We start from the raw sequence: 18,893 nt of genomic DNA on the forward strand, positions 1-18,893 counted from the left end.
ATGCCTTACTGATAGAGGGCAAAGGAGACATCATCAAGATGTTGGTTTTGCAAGATGAGTAACATTCATTTAAACCACTTAGGAACTAAAATAGTTGTTGCACTTCCAGCAATTTTGATAGAGCACCACATGTGCAGTTGGGCCCTACATAAGATGTCTGAAGTTCATCCTATAAACTCCGCAACTGTGTGAAATAAGTTGCTATATCTGAGGAACCCTGAGTTGTAGAACTAATTTCTCGCTGGATTTAAATGTATTTGGAACCATTTGATTGTCTAAAACGTTCATTGAGATCCTGCTAAATTTCTTTAGCAGTAGTGTATCCTATTAAACTAAGTGCAATATTCCTGGATAATGAATTCGTTATCCAGGCTATTAGTATGTCATTGCACCATTCCCATCCTAAGTAATATGGGAAATTTTCTGTTGGTTGGGGATTCCTCCCAGTGATTATGCCGAGCTTGTTTTTGGCTGAGAGAGCCACAAGCATGTTCCTTCTCCAAGCAACGAAGCCATTTCCATCAAAGGAAGGAGAAACTAGAGGAGTGTTAGGGTTATCTGATGGGTGAATATAAAATGGGTGAGAAGGGTCGATGGAGAAAGGTGTGAACCCATCAGAGGAAAAAGTAGTGGTATTATTTTCCATAACAACCAGTTGAACACAACTAGAGCAGCTAAATCACCAGCAGACATATTCGAATAAACCAATACACAGCTACACCAGCTAAATCACCAACAGACAGCCTCCAATAAACCAATACACAACTGAACCTGCTAAACCACCAGCAAACGTATTCCAATAAATCAATACACAGCTAAACCAACAACATCATGGCTAAAATAGTAGAAATAATCGACTAATGCAGTCAAACCAACAACATGTAGGTACTGATAAGCCAATATGTGGTCAATACCAGAAAAGAAACCCACGAGAAATGTTACCGATCTTCTTCGATGGCTTGAAGAAGTAAAAGCCTTGTTCAACAAACATCACTTGATTCGCATCAACAAGACCAAAATGATTAGAGAAACAGCAAAAACACGCCGAAATAGCGCAAAAAAAACCCCCCACTGGAATAGCAAACGTCACCGCAGCAGTCCGTAAAAATACCTCGCGGGTAGGATCGGAAGAAAGCTGTGAGTAAGGGCTACACGATTCCTGTCTCTGATACCATGTTAAACGGAAAAATGCCTTGAATCTCCATGGATTTATGTGGTTGCTGCTCTAATCTAATGTATAGAGAAGAAGAGAGGAGAGAGAAAGTAATGTGAGATATTATTTCCGTATGTTCTAGAATCCCATTTACAAACCATATATTTACAAAGTGTAAAAAATAAAGGGGAAAATTTTAGAAATAGCAATTCTGTAGCCTTAATTATAACTTTTATAGCAACAGTTTCATAATTACGAAAAATAGCAAATTGTATTTGTATTTAAGTAAAATATTGTTATATAAATACATATACAAATATATATGTATTACTCATAAATACATATGCACAACTGAAAAATACATATTCTTCTATTACTATGAAGTGGGTAAAATATTGCTACTTTTGCTATAAGTTGTAATTTTTAAAAGTGTTGCTTTTTATTGTAATTATAGTCTTAAGATGCTAGTTTCTGTAATTTTTTCAAAAATAAATGGCTGAAATGGGCCAGTACTAAGTGGCTCAATAACAATTACTCAAGGTGGGCCAGCACTAAGTGGCCCAGTATCAATGTTAACATATACAACAATGATACAAATTCTATACAGATCATATATTAAACAAATATATTCAATACAATACTTATATGACTTTTTACACATTCTATACAACAATTATTTAATTTTTATACACATTCTATGCAATCTTTGGCTAAAATTATCATTCGGATACGTATTTTATACAACAACTACACAATTTCTATGCACACTCTATACATACGTCTTTTATACAACAACTATACAGTTTATATACACATTCTATATATATATATATATATATTTGATATAACTATACAGTTTCTATACATAGATCGTATATAGGTACATATTCTTTACAATAATTATACCTTTTTTATACAATTGTATTTAGTTGTTATTTTTTTAACACATTCTGTATATATACATATATATATATATACATATACACATATATATATATATATATATATATACATATTTGATATAACTATACAGTTTCTATACATAGATCGTATATAGGTACATATTCTTTACAATAATTATACCTTTTTTATACAATTGTATTTAGTTGTTATTTTTTTAACACATTCTGTATAGTTTCCATACATATATCCTATATTGATACATATTCTATTTAATAATTATATTATTTTATACAATTATATTTAATTATTATTTTTTAAAATGAAAAAGCTGACCTTTTTTAATTAAAAAATTTATAGCCAAAAAAAAATGAAACACTTTGAGAAGGGTCAAATGGCCCAATTTGAAAAAAAAATACTAAAAACGTCCAATGGCCCAACGGGCCTGAAAAGGAGAGCTGAAGCAGCTCATGGCTATTATATGACAATACTTGGGCCTAGTGGCCATTTATTTGTAACTAGCCCAAACATGGATTATTTCTTTTGAAAGAGGCCAGCGTCTTGTTCCCTTATAAAAATGTGTAAATAACATAAATACCAACCGTTTTGGAAGTAATTACACTCTCACCTATTTTTTTAATTACTTTACTCTCTCTCCCTATTAATATACATAACATATCTGACATTTACATAATATTCTGTGTATATGTTGGGATTTTTGTAATATGTTTAGGAAGTTGAGATTTTTTGTAATATTGGAAATATAAAATTGTGTATTTGTGTAATTTTTAGTATAAAAATTGCCCAAACAAAATAGGTTAATTTGGACGGTTCATGACCGAATACATTTCGGCCCAAGTTACTTTGGACCAATTTGAGAGCCCGTTTGGAAATGCTGTTATAAAACTGCTTATTTGAGAAGCACTTTTATAAAATAGTTTTTCAGAAAAGTGCTTTTAAAAAAAAACAGTTTGTGTTGATAAATTCATTCGAAAAGTGCTTTTGATAATCAAATTGTGTTTGGATAATTTTTTTCAAGAAATATTTTCTTTAGACAAATGATCAAAAAGGACACCTATCAATAGACTTTTATTACTAGAATCAAATTGTAGAGAAAAATTATTTTAAATATCTATTATAATATTTTTAATTAATTTTTTTAATTTAATTAAAAAGTACATACTCTAAAATTTTCAATCAATAGTTATATATATAAATACATTAAAGAAAATTAAATGGTGATATATTACTTCAATAATTTAAATATTAATTAAAACATAAAAAAAATAATACAAAAGTTATTTCATAAATTAAATCACTATATATGAAAAAATTAACGACAAAAATAATTAGACCTTCATACATCACAAAACCTCTCAACAATTTCATCCCTAATTTTATTATGCAGTGTCTCCATACTTGTAGAGCATCTGTCTTGTATTTCAGAAGGTATACCAAAAGGTTGGTCTGCTTCTTCGATCTCTGCGAAGATGCCTTCGTTAGCATAATAGTTAAAGTCTTTTTTAATATATTTTTACGATGTCAAAATTTACTACGAATAAGCAGTCATCATATTCATATACATATATACACTATATTTTAACAAATATGTCATTTTTCATGAATTATTTATTTAAAATTAAATATTCGAGAAAAAATTTATATGTGATATCAAAATACAATCTTGTAACGTGATTCATCTGTCAATTGTTATCATTAATAATAATAAAATAATTTATATATTCTTTAGTCATTATTATCAATGATATTTTCAAATTTATTTAAAGAATCAGTGAAAATAAAATAATATATAAATCATAAAGAATTATGACGTAAATATAAAATATAAATTTTTAAAAATCAAACATTATATATATATGTGTGTGTGTGTGTGTGATAGGGATATTTTTGTCATAAAAAAATAATTTTCTGCTTCTGCTTCTGCTTATTTTGAGAAGCAAAAATTTTCTGCTCCTTCCCAGAAGCGGAAAAACTGCTTCTGTTTATTTTTAAAAGCACTTTTGTAAGTTTACCAAACACCATTCTTTTTAAAAGAAGTATTTTTTTCTCAAAATAAGTGATTATTTTGAGATATAAGCAATGCCAAACAAGCTACTAATCTAACTCATTTATTTACTCAATATATTTTAATCTGTTATAATCAACCTGCCAATTTGACAATCCTACTTTGAAGATTAGAACATTTTTTTACTATAGTATTCTCAAATTTTAAAAGAGTTTGAACCATTAGCTATGTTAGGCTATAGTACTTTTTGTGCAGTTTTTAAATGTATAAATTTATTTTGAAAAATTGAAGAATCTAAACTTAAATTTATAATCAAAATTAAATATTTTAATTCTCTTACTTTGATCCCCTTTACATAAATTATAACAAAAGAAGTAGTAAATAAGTATAAGTAATTCCTACTAAATCAAATGAATTTTTGTGCGCTAGTTTTGAACTCAATCGAATAAAATTTAAATTCTGAATTTCCCTCTAAATTATTTGCACCAATAAAAATAGATTATATGTATGTATATATTTTAGTTGGTGATACCAATTACAAAGATCCAGAAAAGAAGTAGTAGGAGTGTTATTAGTATATATTGCAAATTTAAATTGGAGACACCTGATTTAAATTCGAGACACCTCATTGCGATAGGAGAAATTCCAACCATTCCATTTTCCATCCACGTGGTTGCAGTGGCAAGTGTTGTCTATGGTCTTCTGTCATGCTATAGTTTTCTTTCACGAATTCAGCTAATTGTTTTGACTTTTTGTTTCTTTTTTTAACCTTTTGTCTTTGCATTCTCGAAGTGTTTTTTAACTAATTTTTGCTCAGCTCTTTTCAATGTATTTAATATTGTTTACTTTTAATAAAGATTAATTTTAAGGGAAAAGCAAAAAAATGAAAATATTTTCAGACGTAAATTTTGCATCATAATTTTACAGATTATATTTCATATTTTTTAAGAATTTATTCTCGCCCAACTAGAACATGCAATTACTAGAGACACGATACCACTAAGCTAGCCCATTGTGACACACCCCATCTCTCTCTTTCTTTTCTTTGTTTAGCCCCATGTCGCTATATGGGAAATATGGGGACATAGAGAAGGAAGTCTTGTCAGCCTGTTCCAACTCTATGTATAAATTTGATTTTTAGAGATAACGATCACATAAATAAAAAAATATGCCTGCATATTGCTTACTTGAACATGCCTATTTGTTGGTGTAAGTAAATGAAAAAATATATCTGCACAATGCGCCAGAATCTCTTCATTCCAAATATATACATATATATTGGTTCTTATTCTTAAGAATGAAATGCCTATATTTTTAATTCTTCTCTCTCTGATGGAGCGAACAACTATTATGCCCCTTCATTATTTGCCTTTTTTGTCGTAAATTACAACGCCCAGCTATGAAAAAAATTATAAATATTATTTATATGTGTTTTAAAATAACTTTTTCTTATTTTAAAGATATTAATATTTGATTATTAATTTATAGTTCTAGACAAAACAAAAACTTGCTTGGCTTTCTCATGGTTACTATTTTGATATGATCTTTTAAACAGACTTATTGGCTGCTAGTAACTTTTTTACCATTGTTTCAGCTCAGAAAAATAGTTAATTTACACTAATAATTGCAAAAAATTCTTCCATGTTTTTTTTAATGTTTATTGGAAAGGCAACTACAGATTCAGGTGAATACATCATTATTGTGGCGGCTGCAAACAATTCAGTACTTGAAATTCAATTCAATTATTTTGATTCGGACACCTCTCGAAATAAACGTTTTTCAAATTCTATTTGTACTTTTTAAAGGTTTAACACACAAACATAGTCGTCTCTTAAATTGTTATGATATTTTATGCTCGAGCTAAGTTGTGTTTTAATTGATGAACATCTCAATTATTAATAAAAAGTATTTTAAGTAAAAAAATTTTATTTTATTATGAAAATATTTTATCTATGTTCTGCTTCATACATTAGATAGTTAATGTCTCAATGTATGTCATTAGTTATATGCATTCGTCTCAATAAACTATGAAATTTTAGATATTTTCTACTGAAGGTTGATGCGTATATCTAATAATATATGTCATTAGTTATCTGTATTCGCCTCAATAACTTGTGTAAATTCTAGATATTTTCTGCTCAAGGTCGATGTGTATAACTAAAATAGATTACATATTGAAGCAAATGTACATAACCAATGACATATTTTATGTGGCTAGCTTAACTATTTAATAGACGAATTAGAATAGGGGTAGAAAAAAAACAAAAATTAGATAAAAAAAATATGTATTTAAATACTTTATTGAGAGTTAAAAGTGTTCAATTGAAATAAGATTGATTCGAATAGCTAGATGAAATATTCAGATGAGTTTTACGCGGCCGTTGATGTATTAAGCCTTCTCCTAATAAAGAAATATGTACATCCTGCATCCATCCAAACTTGGATTGACAGGTAGACCACATTGTTCGTACGTTTGTTTTCATGGAAATTCACGTAACAGGAAATAGAGAGAGAGATTAAAATATGAAAGCTGGCGCATTTTGGAATTTTCACTAAATCCACGAAGCACGGCGTTAAGTTTTTGAATTATTTGTTTGGATCCAAACCCAATAAAATTTTGTTAAAAGATGATATGTTAATTTGTGACAACACCAACACAAACGTATTATACATACGATTCCTTCAAAATTAGGAGTATCATGTCAACACATAATCCCTCCATTTAAAAAAGAATGACCTACTTTGATTTGACACAAAGTTTAAAAAAATAAAGAAGATTTTTGAATCTTATGATCTTAAATTAAAGTTATATCAAATATACCAAAATGCCCTTTAATCTTGTGGTCATAAACATGTCATGCGAAAATTTGAAATTAAAGTATTGCCAAAAAAGAAAAAAGGTTATTCTTTTTAAAACGAACTAAAAAAAAAATAAGTCATTTTTTTTAAAACGGAGGAAGTGTAAATTAATTCTTGAAGATTCTTAGGTGATGATTGTTCAAAGTTATTATAAGAAGATCAATTGTAAATTTTCTTCATCCCGTCGTAAGCTCGGATCATATTAACTTGAGCGCGGACATATAATATCATGAGGGGCAACATCGATACACAAAGAATTGAGATGAGTTTGTTGACATGACTGATGACACCGTGTAAAGATTGTCCATCCCCTTTTGTACGTGGACCCTTTAACAATGTTCTTGACTATACCAGTATGTGAATTTACCCGACAAATTTCATTTTTCATAATTACAACTTCAATGATACAGTGGGAATGTATCTCTATAGACACTAACATGAAGCAATGAACCTAGACATTAACAATTAGCTATTTGATTAATCAAATTGTATGACCAAATGGATCTAACTTAACTGTACAATTTGTAGATCGAGATTCAAAAACACTTACTAATTAATCAACTCCGATCCAAATCCATAATCGGATGCACATGCAACCAATATTATATTTATAACTTTATAATTACTTCTAGAAAGTGAAATTAATATCATTCCCCTCATCACAGGAACAAGTATTCGAACTTATGTACCACAAGAATATAATAGTAATTATTATAAGAAAAAGAAGGTGTGCAGTGCCTGCAAAGTGCAAACAACTCATAGCAACTACCAACATGGGTTGTGGACTTATGGTGTGGATAGGGTTGTTTTTTATTTTACCCTTAAGAGGTCGAGGGTTTGATTTTTGATATGGAGAAAATTTTGTTGGGAGCGTTGTCACCTTAATGGGTCCTGCAATGTGCGATCCGATTAGTCGGGGCTCCAATGCGGACACCGAACATCGGATGGGAAACCAAGAAAAAACTCATAGCAACTGCTCCCTCTGTCCCATTTAACCTGTCCCAAATTGGGATGACACAGCTATTAAGAAAACAGTGATTGGTAATGTAACTTTACCATTTTGCCCCTCTTAATTGTGTCTTGTTATTAGTTTTAATATTGATGGATGACTAATAACAAGGAGTAATCAATTACACTAAGGGTATAATGGAAAAAAAATTGTCTTGACTTGATAAGTAAAAAAGGACAAATAAAATAAGACATTAAATTAAAAAATTTGGGACGGAGGAAGTAACAGCTTTGCCGACCAAACCCAAGCTGTTAAGCTCATGCGCGACAATCCTTTTTTATTTTATTCTCTACTTTTTTGTTTCTACTTTCAAAGTAAAAAATATTTCGATTAATGGCGAAGGTAAGATTTTTACAAAGAAGATTCGAAACAGATTCTCAAATTGTGCCAAAAGAGTTCAATATACAATATATAGACACATAAAATTTGATTTTAAATATATAAAGTATATTTTCAACGAAGAACTTGACTCTGCCCGTGATTCCGACCAACTCGCACACGCCTCAATTGCCCCGTTACTACTAGGCAGCCAACTGAACTTGTGCCTCTATATGGCTTAAATCTTCAATAACTTTGTTCGTCAAATTTTAAATGAAATGATTTATATGATTTTTCACGTATTTTCAAGTGTTATATGTTATTTTCTCTATCTCAATTTATATGATATTGATCAAATTTAAAAAAGTCGAATGAAATTTTTATACATCTTTCAAATATTTTAATTTGATGATTATTATGATTTATATTACTTTTCATAAAATTTTCAAATAATATACCCTGATTTATATTGCACTAATAGAATTTCGAATCAATCAACATTTTATGCGTCTCCAAATAATTTAAATTATTAATTATTATAATTTATAATATTTTTACGTAATTTTTAAATATATAACAACTTAAACATAAAAATAAAAATGAAATTAAAAAATAAAATTATAAAAACACTTTCGATCAAAAGAATAAAACTTTCAGCCATAATTTGGACATAATTGTGAAAATATTGTAGTGACCTTTCTCTTTTAAAATAAATTAATTCTTTTTTTTCTTAATTAAAAAAAATTAAAATCTTGTTATTCCCTAAACTTAAAAGTCAATTCCCAGTTCCCACATTGGAAAATGATAATAAATAAATGACCACTCATTAAAATGTATTTATTTATTTTAAATAAGTTGTATTTACTCCCTCCGTTTCGTTTTAGTTGGCCCTCTTTCTAAAAATATTTGTTTCAATTTAGTTGTCCCTTTGATGAAATCAAGAGGATTTTATTATGTTCTTTCAATATTACCCTCAAAATTAAATGATTAAACAAAGTATATTTACTCAAATTCATACTTTCAATGCATAATTAATAGGGTTATTTTAGTAAAACAAGCCTCTATTAAATAATTTTTTAAGGGGTGTGCCAAGTCAATAAGGGCCAACTAAAACGAAACAAAGAGAGTAATAGGATATGATAACCCTATTTTATTGGAATATATTAATTGCGGGATGTATTGTTGTTGCTAGTTATTTACTGTTTTTTTTTTTTTTTGGTTAAAAAGAGTAGATATGCATTAGAAATTAAAATAACATGCAGTTAGTGCCCCCAGCTGTTGTGGGAGCCTAAAAAATATTGTTCGAGGCCATATCCCGGCCCTGTAGGAGAATAGAAGTGTTTTTGATCCTACGGTTAAAACATACGCCTTCCCTATCTGCTTGAATATGAGGAGCCAAAAAATATGACATTTGCCAATAGTGTTTAGGTTTCGGCTGCATAAGCCTAGCTCCTTCCTTCGCGAGCGCGTCCGCCATTGCATTCTGCTCCCTGTAGATCTTTGTTGGGGATGGTATATGCGGTTCCTCCATTAGTAACCTGTACTCACTCAAAATTTTATGGTAGGATGGGTGATCCTTTTCAAGCATAAGAATTAATGTAATAGAATCAGTTTCTATATTGATGTGCTGAAAGCCGTTGGCTTTAGCTATGGTTAGGCCATGTTTTAGGGACAACATTTCAGCCATTGTGGGGGTGGTTAAGGGTAGATGCATACAATAACCTAAAACCCAGTTCCCTTCATGGCTTCTGAAAACACCTTCAACCCCTCTCTTGCCTGGATTTTCCATGGCAGAGCCATCTATGTTCAGCTTATGGGTGCCCCTTGCAGGGGGGTTCCAACTGACATTGATCATTGAAGTAGTGTGGGTGTTGCTATTGTCAACACAAGCTATCAAGATATACTCAGTAGCTAATGCAACTGGCTGATAAGGGCAAATGAGATTATTCTAATTGTTTAAATTATTCTCATTTCGACTCAGCCAAATTGTCCACAGACAGTAAGGAAGGAGAGTCCCCCAGCTGAGCCATTTGTTGAAGTCTTTACCTTTCAACATTTGCCACTCTTTATCCCAGTCAACAGTAGAGAATGTAGTGGGTAAATTGATGGGCTTGAAGTTGGAAAGGTGGAAGAGTTTTTCCCAAAAAAGAGTGACATTGGGGCATTTGAAGAATATGTGATCTATTATTTCTTTTTGTTGGTTCTAACATTGGTTGCAGAAAGCTAGATGGGTAGGCCTATGTGACTCAGGTAGGCATTGGTAGGGAGTCTTTCATGGAGCATAAGCCAGAAAAAGGTCTTAATCTTGTTAGGGGTGTTAGCTTTCCATACTAGAGTGAAGACCCTAGTATTGTGGTGTATAACCTCCTAATTCCTAAGCAGGTTATACATGCTACCAGTACTAAAGCGGCCATCACTAGTGAGCCCCCAAGTGGGTATATCTTCCTCAGTGGAGTTTTGAGGTAGGGGAGTGCTAATGATAATCTCTTTTAGGTATTGGGAAAGGTCCATGGAGAGAGTGTCCCCATTGTCATTGTTATATAGATTGTGCACAGTAAGGTTCAGGGCAGAGGCATTTTGGGGGCCATGGATGGTGCTCCTTATACTACCTAGGTGGGGAATCCATTTATCCAGATAAAAATTAACTTTGTTTCCTTTATTGACACACCAAGTTATGCCTTCGAAACAATCAATCTATCCCCTCATGACATTCTTCCAAGTTCTAGTTATGGTGGACCTGTTATTCTGATGCTTCTAAATAAGCACTCTCCCCCACAGGCTATTAGGCTTGGTGTAAAGTCTCCAACAAAGACTAGCATAATGGGCTCTGTTTCTGGTTTTACTCTTAGGGAGTCCTAGCCCTCTTCTGACCTTAGGAGTGGTGAGAGTATCCCAGCTGAGACGGTGCAGTTTCCTTTTCTCAGAACAACTACCCCAGACAAAGTTCCTTTAGATTCTATTGATGTGCTTATGAATTTTGTTGGAGAGCTTAATATATTACATGATGTGGGTGGGGATGCTACTGAGGGTGGATTTGGCCAGCACAGTCCTACCAGCCATATTCAGATATTTAGTTTTCCAACCAGCTAATCTGATTTTCATGTTATCTAATATGAACTGGAAGTCACTGTTTTTAGGCTTGCTATGGAAGATATGGTAAACAAGGTATCTATCAAAGACATGATTGGGTCTGATTTGGAGAATGTTGGAGCACAAGGTTTCATTCTCTGAGCGGTAGTTTCTAGAGAAGATCACCTTGGATTTGGCCTTATTGATAGTCTGTCCTGAGAGGAGGCTGAGGACTTGGAGGATATTTACAATTGTATTACAGTTAAGGGGGTTGGTTCTATCCAGAAATGTGAGATCGTCAACAAAGAAAAGGTAGGACAACTTAGGACCTCTAGTAGAGATGTTAATACGGTGCCAGTGCTTGGCTTCCACTTCAGACTCTATTCCTCTGGAGAGCCTTTCCATACAGAGGATGAATAGGTAGGGGGACATGGGGTCCCCTTGCCTAATCCCTCTGGAAAGGTTGAAAATATCAGTCCTGCATCCATTAATCGAAACTAAAATAGTGGAAGTGGTAACACAAGACATTATGAGCCTAGTGAGATTGGTTGGGAAACTAAAGAAGAGAAGAGTGTCCTTAATGAATGACCACTCCAGCTTGTCAAAGGACTTTTTAAGGTCAATTTTGAGGATCATATTTGCATTTTTACCCCTCATTTTGTTAAAATGGATTATATATTCCTGAATTATGATGGTCAAATCAGAAGCCCTTCTATTGGCTAGGAAACTGGCTTAAGTAGGTCTAATAATGGAAGGTAGCTAAGGTTTAATTATATTGACAATAATCTTTGTGATAAGCTTGTAAGAGGTGTTGCAGAGTCCTATAGGTCTAAAGCTTTTGAGAGTCTCAGCATTACTGCATTTAGGAATGAGACAAATCAGGGTGGCATTGTTATCAGGAGGCATGGAGTAAGAGGTGAGGACTTTTTTGTAGAAGTCAATAATACTAGGTCCTACAATACTATAGAACTTTTGGAAGAACGTGGAGTGAAATCCATCAGGTCCAGGGGATTTTAGGGGTTTGAAGGATTTCAGGGCCACTATGATCTCAGTGTCCCTGATGAGAGAGTCTAAGGTAATCCTATTGATCTCAGAAAGAACATTGGCATTATTTATAAAGGCAAAATGACTGTTGGAACTGCACATATGGCTTGTGGTGAAAAGGTCCTTGAAGTGGCTTAGGATATGTATTCGGATATTAGTCTCACCTGAGATAACATTTTCTACTTCATCTTTGAGCTTATTTATCATGTTCATCCTCCTCCTATTGGTGGTGAAAGAATGGAAGAAAGCAGTGTTCGCATACCCCTCTGTGAGCCAGGATATCCTGGACTTGGCCTTTCAGAAGTCTTCCTCACACTTGAGGAGGCCATCATAATCAAGAAGGAGCTTATTCTCAAACTCATGGAGGAAGGAGCTATTTTGATAGTGGGGGGATTTTTGGATGCCATCAAGCCTAGCCAGGACTTTCTTTAACCTGTGGAAGATGTTTCCAAAAATAGTTTTACTCCAATGTGTGGCACCATCATGGAAATGAGATATGACAATGGGAAGTGGGGTGTTTATAATTATACACCCCTCAACAACACCCTAGAAGGAATGATGATTATACCACATGGGTTCAAATTTAAAGGATATATCTCTATTATTCCTAGAGTAATTAGTGATAGAGAGTAGGAGGGAGAAGTGGTCAGATTTGGTTCTGGGGAGGTGGATGATAGTAGAATCAGGGTAGTGGTTTATCCAGGAGGTATTTGTCATATATCTATCCAACCTCTCCTGGATAAGGCATCTCATATACTTGTATCTCCTATTGGTCCAGGTGTATTTGCATCCTCTATAACCTAGGTCCACCATGTTGCAATAATTCAAGTAGTTTCAGAAGTAGTTAACTCTATTATTGCTTATAGGGGCTCCTCCTAACTTCTCATTTGCCCCAAGGACTTTATTAAAATCCCCCCCATGAGCCAGTCTCCAGAATAGCTATTGGCAATGTATCGTAATTCCTCCCATAGAGAGTAACTAGTACTGAGATCTGGACTAGCATAAATAGCAAAAAAGAGAAGATTTTTTTCGATTTGACTAACCTTGATAGTGGCATGAACACCTTGAGGTGAAGTGGAAAAGTTCTGGAGGTGGTGCACTTCTTCCTTCCACATCACAACTATACCACCTTTCTTACCCACCGCACAGGATTCTAAGTAGAAGTTGAAACGAAAAAGCTCAGTGATGTTCTTGTGGTCAAGCATCTTAGTTTCTAGTAGGGGGAACAATGCTGGGTTATGAGCTTTGATCGGGGCATCACACTGTCTCTTGAAGCAGGGGTTGTTTACCCCTCTAGTATTCCAGGTGAGGAACTCCATGGGTTTACAAGGATTGAATGGAGAGTGAGTCATTGGGATCTTCCCTCTGTCCCTCAGGTCCAGTTGAGGGATTAGGTCTACTGTAGTGGTTAGTTCCTCGGAGGCATTTCTCAGTGTCAGACTCAGTAGCTTCATCTCCAGTGGGCAGGTCAACACCATAAGTGAGTTGGAAGGCTCTTTGAACTCTTGCCGAAGTGGCTTGATTAGAGTAAAGTTTGTGACGACTAACTTCTCCATTTCTGCTAAGACTTGTTCTAGATCTGTGCTTGAATGTCTTAGTTCCTCGAGAATTGATTTGGGTACTTCCACTGGGTCTGGTCTTTCCTGAAGTGGAGGGGGATTCGTTGAATCGTTGGACAGTTTTAGGGGATCCCAGGGTACGAATTTCAATGTCTCCACCTCGATCAAGTAAGTGTAGGTGGGTTAGAAGGGAAGAGTCTTAAAGACATGGTTCATGAGTGAGTTGAACTCGTTGGAGTTTATTATGTTGAGTGTGCCCATCCTTTGTGCTTGCAGTAGTGTTTGGCACCATACTTGGCACCCCACTCTCTCCGTAATTTGATCGACCCCTTCCTTGACAATCTGAGCCATCCAAGCTGGGTCTTGAATGAGAAGCACAACTGGTTGATCCCCTATCATCATGCAGTGAGATGTCATTTTTCCTTCCAGAGCCAGCTCCGCCCATGACGTTCTGGATGGCGTTGTAGCTGTTTTAAAGAACAGTGGCTCATTCATAAATGGAGCATTATTTGGTGGTGGATTCGCCATTGATGGGCTGGTTTTGGCTCTCAATGCTATGATTAAAACTTTGGGTGAAGTCTTGGAGGTTCAAAAGGACGAGGGAGTTAATGGTGGAGTTATGTGACATAATTGTATCGGTCATGTCAGGAGTCTAGGGTGATGATGATCCCTAGTGTTAATGAAGTTACTTCGCCCAGAAGATGCATAGACGGAGGAGAGAATAAGGGTTACCCCTTGGGAGGTGAGTTGCCTTGTTAGAGGCAATGGTAATAAATGTGGGGCTTCTCAAGTTTGGAGAAGCGTGTTTGCTTAGGACATAGGGTTTAGTGGGGTTGACCTTCTCTGTGCCATTTGTCTGCATGAATGGCAGATCATCTGGTCTCGACTGGGCCACAATGGACTTCGTTTTCCCTTTTTTATGGGGTATTTAGTAGTAGGGGAATTATTATTATTATTAAAAAAAAATCTTTGTTTTTTCATTTCTTTCATTGATATGAATAAAAGGTTCCTTGCTAGCGTCAGTCGTGGCATTGCTATTAGCTTCTAAGGATTCAGCAATGGTCATGAAAGGATTCGGATTAAAAAACTTAGTTGTGCTTGCATCATACACCTTTACCTGTGTGTGGTTACTCTTGTTAGTCTCTTTTCCTGCATGTGTGCTCTATACTTCTCTGTTCAGTTGCTTTCTTTTAGAAAACTTGACTGTTTCTCATTCTTCTTCTTCAACTGCTACCTTAATAGTAGAGGGTATGCTGGTATTTGGGTCTTGAGTGAGACTGAAGGGTTGTATTTTAGCGTTGGGACAGCTTGTGAGCGTGTGTCCTAACCTTCCACATCCGCTATACAAAACTCCCTCACCTCATATACTACTTTATGTTTATGTGTTCCCACTATGACATATTTTTTTGACGGGTTCATGTAGAGGTACTTAGATGCATATTCTTGTATATATACCTCTTAGCGCTGCTGAAGTACACGCATCTATCCGTAGTAGTATCCCCAAGTGATTACCAATTCTTTCAAGAATGTTTTTATCGTAGAACTCTGTTGGTAGCTAAGGTAGCCTGATCCAAATTGCAGAGTGTGTCTGCGTAGCCTCTTCAGGGATGAAGTTAGGTTCCCATCGTCGAACGGACAAGAATTTTCCTATAACAAACCAAGGTCCTTTATGTAGAGCTTTATGCATGTTATCAGGGTTGTTGAATTTGGCAACATAGAAGTCGTTCCCGAGGTTAAGCAGCGTTAGTGGCTCGGTTGGCTTTCATAGTTCGGTCAACTTAATTTTTAAGTAACTATGAGCAAGTTTCTTGTTGAAAACCTTCACAATCACTAAGAATTTCCACGGGGCATAGATCCGTTCTTTGTTCTCCTCACTTGGATTTATCGCATCTCTAAGGTCTTGAGGTATCATTGGTGCTTTCCCTTTATCGTTTGCCAGGTATAGCCCATTTAGGCTGTTTTCCTTATTTAGGAGGACAGTCTTGAATGAGTCTTTGGTGTGTTCCTTCGACATATCTGCGTCAGTATATATTTCCATGGGATTTGGTGGATCTGATGGTGATGGGGGTAAGGGAGGTTTCTCCAAGACAGGGTGGTCGTCCATGGCACCCTACAAAGGGGGTTTGCCTTCGTTGAGAGAGAGGTTTTTTACTAGTTATTTACTGTTGCTCTAATGAAAACTCTTACTAGTTGCTAGTAATTGAAATTTGAAACATTACAGAATGCAATTCCATAAATGGGAACACTTTATATAATTCATGACATTTAATTTTAAATTTTCAATATCTAAATGATTAGTATAGAACACTTTATAATATGAATATACTTTCTAAATTTTAAAATGAAATGTTTACACATTTGCTTTGATAATTTTAAACTTGCACCTCCTATGAAGTGTCTTTATAATTAAATATACATATAATTTTTAAACGATAAATTATAACCATAAATATAAATAAAATATTTTTGCAAAGTTATTCTAACGAATATTTAAAACAAGGATATAAAAAATTATTCATACATTTGATTAAAAAATAAATAAATATTTTGAAAATAGGATATGATACAACTTATTTAAAAGATATATCCACCATAAATTATAACTTTGTATGGCTTTAAGTACGTAAATAGTTTGTAATTTTATAAACTATAATATTTTATTATATATAATCTCTTTTTTATTGTAGTTTTATTTATTTTTCCCTTGAAAATTATTTATATATAACTAGTTAAATAAAGTTTTAATTATGTAGGATCTTCATTATATGCAAGGTTTAAATACTTTTAGCAAAAATAAGATTAACGTTTTCGGGGATGTAACTGTAAGATTTTCATAACATAGAGATGTAAGTGTTTAGTGTAATTAATTATTGTCGATAATTATAAAGTGTTTTGAGTTTTGACTATCTTTATTGATATATTTTAAAATTATATATTTAAAAAATATTTAAATATATAGTTTCTAAATTTATTTAAATATAATAAATAATAGAACTACTTAATCAGAGGTTTCATTAATTATAAAATTAACTAATGATTCAAAAGTTATCAAATCGGCTTAATATAGAGGAGCAAGACCACAACATTAGTGCATGAATATTCTCTTAGGTCGATATTAACTAGGGTCATCATTAATTATTTAACTTTTTATTGTACTTTTTAAAAGATGATAACTAATAAATATGTAAAACGTCAATATCTTTTTTTGGTAAATAAACGATTTTATTTAACCAAGTGAGCGTTTGCAACACCAGGAAGCTATAAAACTTTAACATTAATATGTGACTCTCTTAAACTGTTATAAAATAGGATTGACACTTATGGATCAATGATTTTTATGATTTATATAGAGTGGCGATTTCTACCATGTCTAAAATATTTTTAGTTTAATTTCTGTTGTCATTATTGTATTATTTTCAAATAATGTTTAAATATTTATTTAAATATGTGTTTTAAATTTATTTAAACATAGTAATTTATAAAATTATTTAATTAGAAGTCATAATAATAACAAATATAAGTAATGATTCTCAAATTATCAAATCAATGTAATATGGGCGCAAAACTACAATATTAACGTGTGACTCTCTTGGATTGTTAACTAGAGTCGACGATAATGAATACTTTGATTTTTATAACTTGTCAATGTCCACCACATCTAAAGTGTTTAAGTTTTGATTGTTGTTATTTTTTAAATTATATTTAAACCATCGTTCAAATATGAAAAATTTTAGATTTAAAATTTTAACAAATAAAATTGGCTCAAATATAAGTAATGATTTACAAATTATCAAACCAGCATAAAATAAGGGTGCAAGACTACAATATTAATACATGACTTTCTTTGGTTGATATTAACTAGGATCGATACTTCTAAACTATATATTTTTTATGATTTTTATGATACATTAATGTCTATCATTTTTAAAGTGTTAGAGTTGTAACTTTCGGTATTAAAATATTTTCAAACTACATTTAAAAAATTATTTAAATTATGTATTTTGATTTTTTAAGAAACATAATAATTTTTAACATAATTTTTAAATAATATATGTTATACCCTTTTGTCTCAATTTATGTGGTATTGATACAATTTTGAGAGTGTACTAAATTTTTTTATATATTTTTAAAATATTTTAATTTATTAATTATTGTGATTTATAATACTTATTCATTTTGTCTCAATTTATGTGGCAGTAATAAAATTTTGAGAGTCAATTAATTTTTTACGTCTTTTTATTTATTTTAAGTTGTTAATTATTATTACTTATAATACTTTTGCGTAATTCTCAAATTATGAATTATTACTTATATTTGTTACTAAAATGATCTCTTTATAGTCTAGGACTAAACTATTAATTAATAATTATTATAAATACAGTTATAATTAGTTGAACCAAGGATTAATAATTGAACATAGCTATCACAAAAGTGTATTTTTACAATAATTTATATCTAAACAAATAATTGAATAAATTTTATTATTTTTTACTCAACTTATTATAACAAATTTAAACAAATTAACTTTACTAAATTTTACTTTAGACTTGTTTCATCGAAATAATATCATTATCGGTCTAGTTTAATTAGTGATGTCAATGATGCGATTCAATTTTATAACTTGTAAGTTTCAAATATAATTTTAAAAAAAATAATTTTCTATATTAATGATTCTATTAACTTCAATTAACTAATTATAAAGAATTTAAACAAAATTTTAATATGTTTCACTCAAGGTTCATCATAATCTAGTGTTTTAAGAATTTTAGAGGTGTTTATTATTCGGCTTAATTCAAATTTATAGGGTATTATTTATAAGATTCAAATATAATTTGAATAAATAAATTATTATATCTAATTATTTTATTAAATAATATAATTAATCTAAAGAAAATTTTATAAATTTTCGCTAATTATATGAAGATAGATACAAATTATTTGTCGTGGATAAAATCT

This window comes from Capsicum annuum, chromosome 8 (genome assembly GCF_002878395.1).
Source record: "Capsicum annuum cultivar UCD-10X-F1 chromosome 8, UCD10Xv1.1, whole genome shotgun sequence".
NCBI classification, from domain to species: domain Eukaryota; kingdom Viridiplantae; phylum Streptophyta; class Magnoliopsida; order Solanales; family Solanaceae; genus Capsicum; species Capsicum annuum.